This window comes from Octopus sinensis, linkage group LG9, assembly GCF_006345805.1.
Source record: "Octopus sinensis linkage group LG9, ASM634580v1, whole genome shotgun sequence".
Lineage (NCBI taxonomy): Eukaryota > Metazoa > Mollusca > Cephalopoda > Octopoda > Octopodidae > Octopus > Octopus sinensis.
This window is the reverse complement of record NC_043005.1, coordinates 84,718,980-84,725,247: the sequence shown is the minus strand read 5'-3', so window position 1 is coordinate 84,725,247 and position 6,268 is coordinate 84,718,980. Positions and strand designations below refer to the sequence as shown.

At 37.4% G+C, this 6,268-nt stretch overlaps 1 long non-coding RNA gene across 1 annotated transcript in view; it reads right to left on the bottom strand.

Annotated features, from left to right (window-relative positions):
• Positions 1-5,372: 5,372 nt before the first annotated feature.
• Positions 5,373-6,268, bottom strand: part of LOC118764894 — a 20,435-nt gene continuing 19,539 nt past the window's right edge. Inside the window, exon 4 of the long non-coding RNA XR_005000730.1 lies at positions 5,373-5,495. This is a non-coding gene — a long non-coding RNA (uncharacterized LOC118764894). The remainder of the gene's footprint in view (positions 5,496-6,268) is intronic.

The window sequence follows — 6,268 nt, the reverse complement described above, 5'->3', positions numbered from 1 at the left end:
TGTGTGATTGTGTGTGCATCATGTATACAGGATAATAGACAGGCCGTCATAAGAAAAAGATGTATGTGTGTGTATGTAGGCATAGATGTATGTATGTTAAGAACATACAAGGATGGCAATGAAGAAGAGACAGTGAAAGAGTCTGTAGCCAATCGATGTGAGGAGAAAGTTCATAGATGCAAGAATGAAAGATACCAGTTTGTAGTCAATTGTACACAATAGTTGAAATATTGTATCAAGAAGTTGCGGCGATGATGCAGAGCCGGTTGCGGTACATGTCATACGTGAAGTTGTGGCTGTGATGCTGCTGCCTGGGGTCACTTGGTACAGGAGTTCTCGCAGGTTGTATATTCGCTGTTGATCTATGGTGAAGTAATTCACAAACAGTACAGTGTTGTAACCTGGGTGAGTTGCTTGTTGAGTTGTGTACGTAGAGAGATGTTGATACTGGGATGAATGGTGGTGACAGAGATGGAGGTCGCTGAATGCTGATGGACGAAGTTGATAAGTATCCACGTGGCTGCTGTTGTGTTGTCACTGGAACTGGTGGTTTCTTGTGAGGTCAGTGGCCAGACCTTAAAAGGTCCGGAACTGAATGACATTGAGACGAGGAAAAGTTAGAATTTTTATAAGGAGTTGTAGGCTCAGCTGAGATAGAAAAACAGGTTGTCACACGTGACCTTATTTGAAGGCTGTGATTGGTTAAGTTGCATATTGGTGCAAGAGACACATTGTGCCAATACCAACCAATCAGAGTGGTGGACACAACAGGGTCCAAAATGTTGCCAAAGGCTAGCTGTTATCTACTACGTTCATATGTATGTATATATAATAGAGAGGAGAGGAATTTCAATCCTTCTGACGATGTAGTCATTTCCTGCTATGAGTAATATCAAATTGGTGAATGCTTTTCACCCTACAATTTATGATATAAAAACTATATTTCAGTACAGATATTCAGCCAGAATTGATTTCCTTGTTTTGTTCTCTACAATTCTTTCTCTTGTTACCATTAACTTAGTTTATCATGCATAAATCTTTCTCTCCCCCACCCTACCCCATTCAATAGTTCATAGTTCTATGTTGGATTTGATATTCTTCCAAATCTCTCCCAGTACATATATTTCCTGAATTCCAAAATCCCCTCCATGTTTTATCCAATTTTTGTTTTTTTTTGGCATTTTCAGACATTTCATTTTGTCTGTTATTTTTTTGCTATTTCTATACATAAGTTTGGCATTATTTTTATCCCAAAATTCCATGTTTGTATGTTAGCTCAACATTTGGACAGTTTAGTGATTCCATATGCTTCTATATATAATGACTGCCTGATTTAACAAATGGCATCAACTCGTCCAAATATAATAAGTAGTTTAACGAACTCTGCTTTCATTTTGTAAGCTCGTTTTATTCTCCTTTATTTTAATTCTTCCCTCAGGTAAAAAGTAATATTCAGATGTCAAACCAAAAAGTGAATCACATTGAAAGATCTCCTTACAAATCGTTGCTTCTTGCTACCTTTTTTAATCTTTTACTTGTTCCAGTCATGATACTGTGGCCATGCTGGGGCACCACCTTTAAGAAATTTTGAGTCAAATGAATCAACCTCAGTACTTATATATATATTTTTTTGAAGCCTGGTACATAATCTATCAATCTCTTTTGCCGAACAACTAAGTTACCAGGGCAAACACAGACACAAACACGCGCACACATATGACAGGCTCCTTTCAGTTCCCATCTACCAAATCCACTCATAAGGTTTTGGTCAGCCTGGGGCTATAGTAGAAAACACTTGCCCAAGGTGCCACACAGTGGAATTGAACCCATAACTATATGGTTAACCAACACTAGCTTCCACTTCCATTTTCCTTTCTGTGACTCATAAATTCAGCTAATTTCGGTTCGCAGTGGTAGAGATGGCTTTTTCCTGATAATATCTCCAAGCTGTCAACAGCATCTCTTGTTCTCTTTTTGCTATTTTCTTCATAAGCCAGGTTCTGTATCAAGACTTCATTCTCTCATTCAGAAGTTCCCTTCCTAACACCCTTCTTGTTCCACTGGTAACAACTGGTTTACATTTAAGTAAATACAAATCATGTTTCCTTTTATTTGGGGTTCAGTAGCTTGTTGAATGTTGAAAGGTATGTGTGTGTCAGCTGGGTACATTTTAGCTGCCCTTAGTAAGAGATTAGATTAAAAGCGGGAGAGAGAAAGTGCAATACATTTCTCCCTTTTCTTAAATCTATTTACAGAAATAGTCAAATAGTTAAGGAGTCCACTTTGCCACCACAAGGTTCTGGGTTCAATCCCACTGCATGGTATATTGGGCAAATACAATTTTCTTTAATTTCAGGTTGACCTCTGGTTTGTGAAACATGGGTAGATGCTGGAAACTGTACAGAAGTGCATCAGGACAATTACCCCTCCAAGAGACAATCCCCCACCCCCCGATAACAACCATTCCCTAGGACAATTAGCCACCTTGGTGGTTAATTACCCCCTCTCCAATATATTAAGAAGTTTTAAATCATTATCTATTGTCCTCAGGGGTAATTATCATTAGGGAGTCATTGTCCAGTGGGGGTAAATGTCCTAGACTCGTACAGGAGTCCGCCAAGTAGATTGTACATCATCATCATCATCATCATCAACATCGTTTAATGTCTGTTTTCCATACTAGCATGAGTTGGACGGTTCGACCAGGGTCTGGGAAGCCAGGAGGCTACACCAGGCTCCAGTCTGATCTGGCAGTGTTTCTACAACTGGATGCCCTTCCTAATGCCACCAGCACAGGGGCCAGGGGAGGCTGGCAATGGCCATGATCAGTTGGTGCTTTTTACATGTCACCGGCACAGATGCCAGACAAGTCAGCACTGGCATCGGCCACGTTCAGATGGTGCTTTTTACGTGCCACCAGCATGGGTATCACCACTACAATTTCCATTTGATTTATAATTTGCTGATTGTACATGTTATACAAAAGGCACCAGCCCGGTCACTGTGTTATGTTCTGGGTAGTTATGACCATGGAATATTCAGCTAGTTATATGTCAATTCAAGGGCAGATAATTCAGTACATCAAACATATGACTCCTCATCAAGCATTGGAGACCCACCACCATCACCACCACCACCACCATTGTCACAAGCATTTGTCAAGGAGATAATTAAATGTTCATTTTAACCATTTTATTTTCACCAAATTTATTCTGTTCATGTCTGAATAACTTCTATATTTAAGAATCTCTTTGATTCAATGGAAAATTATATTTCAAGAATTCTATTTCAAGACACCATTCATATAGTCTCTGTGTTGTAATCGTGTTGTGTATATCAACGTCAAAGCTATCTATAGTTGTTCGATGGACTCAAATCAGAGGAATAAACTGTTTAAAGTTGATAGAAATTTCAAGAATTATATTTTCTTTCATCTTCACAGATGGCTTTAACCTCCTAGAAATTTCATCTTATCAATTCTCAATATTATATTTATATACGCAAGTGCCTCTGTTTTTTTTACTGTCTCAATGATTCTTTGACAATATATATATAGAAACATATTATATATATATATGTATGTATATATATATATATATAATATATATATATATATATATATTATATATGTATGTATATATATATATAATATAGATATATATATATATATATATATATAATATATATATATATATATATATATATATATGTGTGTGGGCGCAGGAGTGGCGGAGTGGCTGTGTGGTAAGTTGCTTGCTTACCAACAACATGGTCCTGGGTTCAGTCCAGCTGCATGGCACCTTGAACAAGTGCCTTCTTCTGTAGCCTCAGGCTGACCAAAGCCTTGTGAGTGGGTTTGGTAGATGGAAACTGGAAGAAGCCCATCATATATATATATGTATGTGTGTGTGTTTATGTGTATGTGTCTGTGTTTGTACCCACTAACATCACTTGGCAACTGATGCTGGTGTGTTTACATCCCCGTAACTTAGCGGTTCAGCTAAGAGAGAGAGAGAGAGAGAGACAGACAGACAGAGAGAGAGAGAGAAATAGATAGAGATAGATAGAATACAGAGGTAAAGGGAGATTAATTAAAGGAAAGTTAAAACATGCTTGAAGCCTAAAGGCTCAGTAGACTGAAATTTAGGCCAACGTCATAATATTTAAGTAACTGAATGTACAGGACCGACCCTGGCACTGGATGCCAGTCCATTGCAGTGCTAGCTCACCTTCCAGTCACTGCCGGCACATATAAGCAGCTCAGTGTATGAAAGCAATTTAAAATGAAGTATCTTGCTGAAGGACAGTGTATGCCACCTGGTTGAAAACTTGAACCCTCATGGCATAGTCTTGGTGGAGGGACATCATAGTATGACATATCTTGCCTTGATTCTTTAACCCCTTGATGGGGTGATAAAGGTATCATTGTGACATATGGTGTTTCATGAACATTTGGGACATGCCGGAACCCATTCCTCTCCATGTCTGATCACTGTCAGTTTCTTTCAGAAACACTAACCTCAAAAGAATGAAATACAAAGTTGCCTTCAGCAGTATTTGAGCTCAGATTTAATGAGTCAGGATAAAGGATAATTACCACAAAGTGATTAGCATGGCACCTTCTACTATAACCTCAGGAGAACTAAGGACTTGTGGATGGATTTAGCAGATAGAAATTGAAAGAAGCCTGTCGTATGTATATATATATATATATATATATATACACATATATAAATAATATATATATATATATATGCATATATACATAAGTATATGTACATACATCTATATGTATATGTATATGCATATGTGGGCACAAGATGTCACGACAAAAAAGTACAAAGCACAAGTACATGGAACATGAATTATTCTTTCAAACAACGAAAGACACAAATGGAAAACAAAACAAGCAACATAAAGAACGACCCTTCATCAGTTGTTGGCTGTTTTTCTAATCTCGTATTTCGAGCATTTAACAACAATATACATTTTTGATAAACCAGCTGCTTCCGCAAACAGATTAAATATAATTTGGGATTTTGCAAAGGGTCAAAATTGGTAATACAAACAGGACTGTGAAAAAAAACAGAAAGGGCTGCTAAGCCTAAACGAGGTTGTGGTGAAGGATGCATAAATCAAGCTAGGATATATATATATATCACCTTGATCACCTTGAAATCATAACTCCACCATTGTGGAGGCCTTCCGAGTGGTCGTTTCCACTCACGCAGGTACCACTCGACAACTGTGCCTAAGAGAGAAGAAGGGAAGAATCTCGGAGGAAACTACAAAGTTACTCAAGAAGAGGAAAAATATGAAAGAGCACTATTGAAGATCACCTTGAATATTCCCTTCTCAGCAGAATGATTCGTCAACAACTAAAGAGAGACTTTGAGGCATACCGGATGGAGAAGCTCTTGAAGGCCGCAGAGGAAAAGAAGAGCCTCAAGAAATGCAAGAGGGACATGGTACTATATAGATCGGAGGTGACGGCCCTGAAGAATACAGATGGAGTACCGGTCAATGACAAGAGTGAGATGGAAAAAGTTTGCGAAGACTTCTACACCAAGCTCTTCAAGTCTACCAGAAATGTCCAGCCATTACCACCAATCCATCAGGAAGAAAATGTGCCACCTATCCTTGTCAGTAATGTTGAAAGAGCCATCAGCTTGATGAAAAATGGAATGGCACCAGGGAAAGATGGTATAACATCGGAGATGTTAAAGTCAGGCAGAGAGCAGCTCTGGAAAATCATCCCCAAGTGATTCACATGCTATATATATAAAGTTAATCCAAACAAGAAAGCACAAAAAAACACAACAACGCGAGGACGTGGAACAAATATAGTATTATTGGACGCTCAGGAAAGAAGGAAAGAAGGAGGGTTTAACGTTTCGAGCGGAGCTCTTCATCGGAAACATAGGAGAAGGAAAGATCCAGATAAGGGAACACAGAGGAAAAAAAAAATCGCCAACGGTACACATGAGGTCACATATATATATATATATTATATTAAATTAGAGACAAAACCACTATTAGGCAAATCAAACAATGAAAGACTTAAGCCAATACATATGATTAATTTATATTATTTAAATATGTAAACAAAATTATTAAAAAATATAATAATTAATTATCTAAATCTGATTTTTCCCTGTAAGTTTGGATTTATTCCCAATATTTATTATTATTATTATTATATATATATATATATATATTATATATATATATATATATAATCATATATATATTTATATTTATATATATA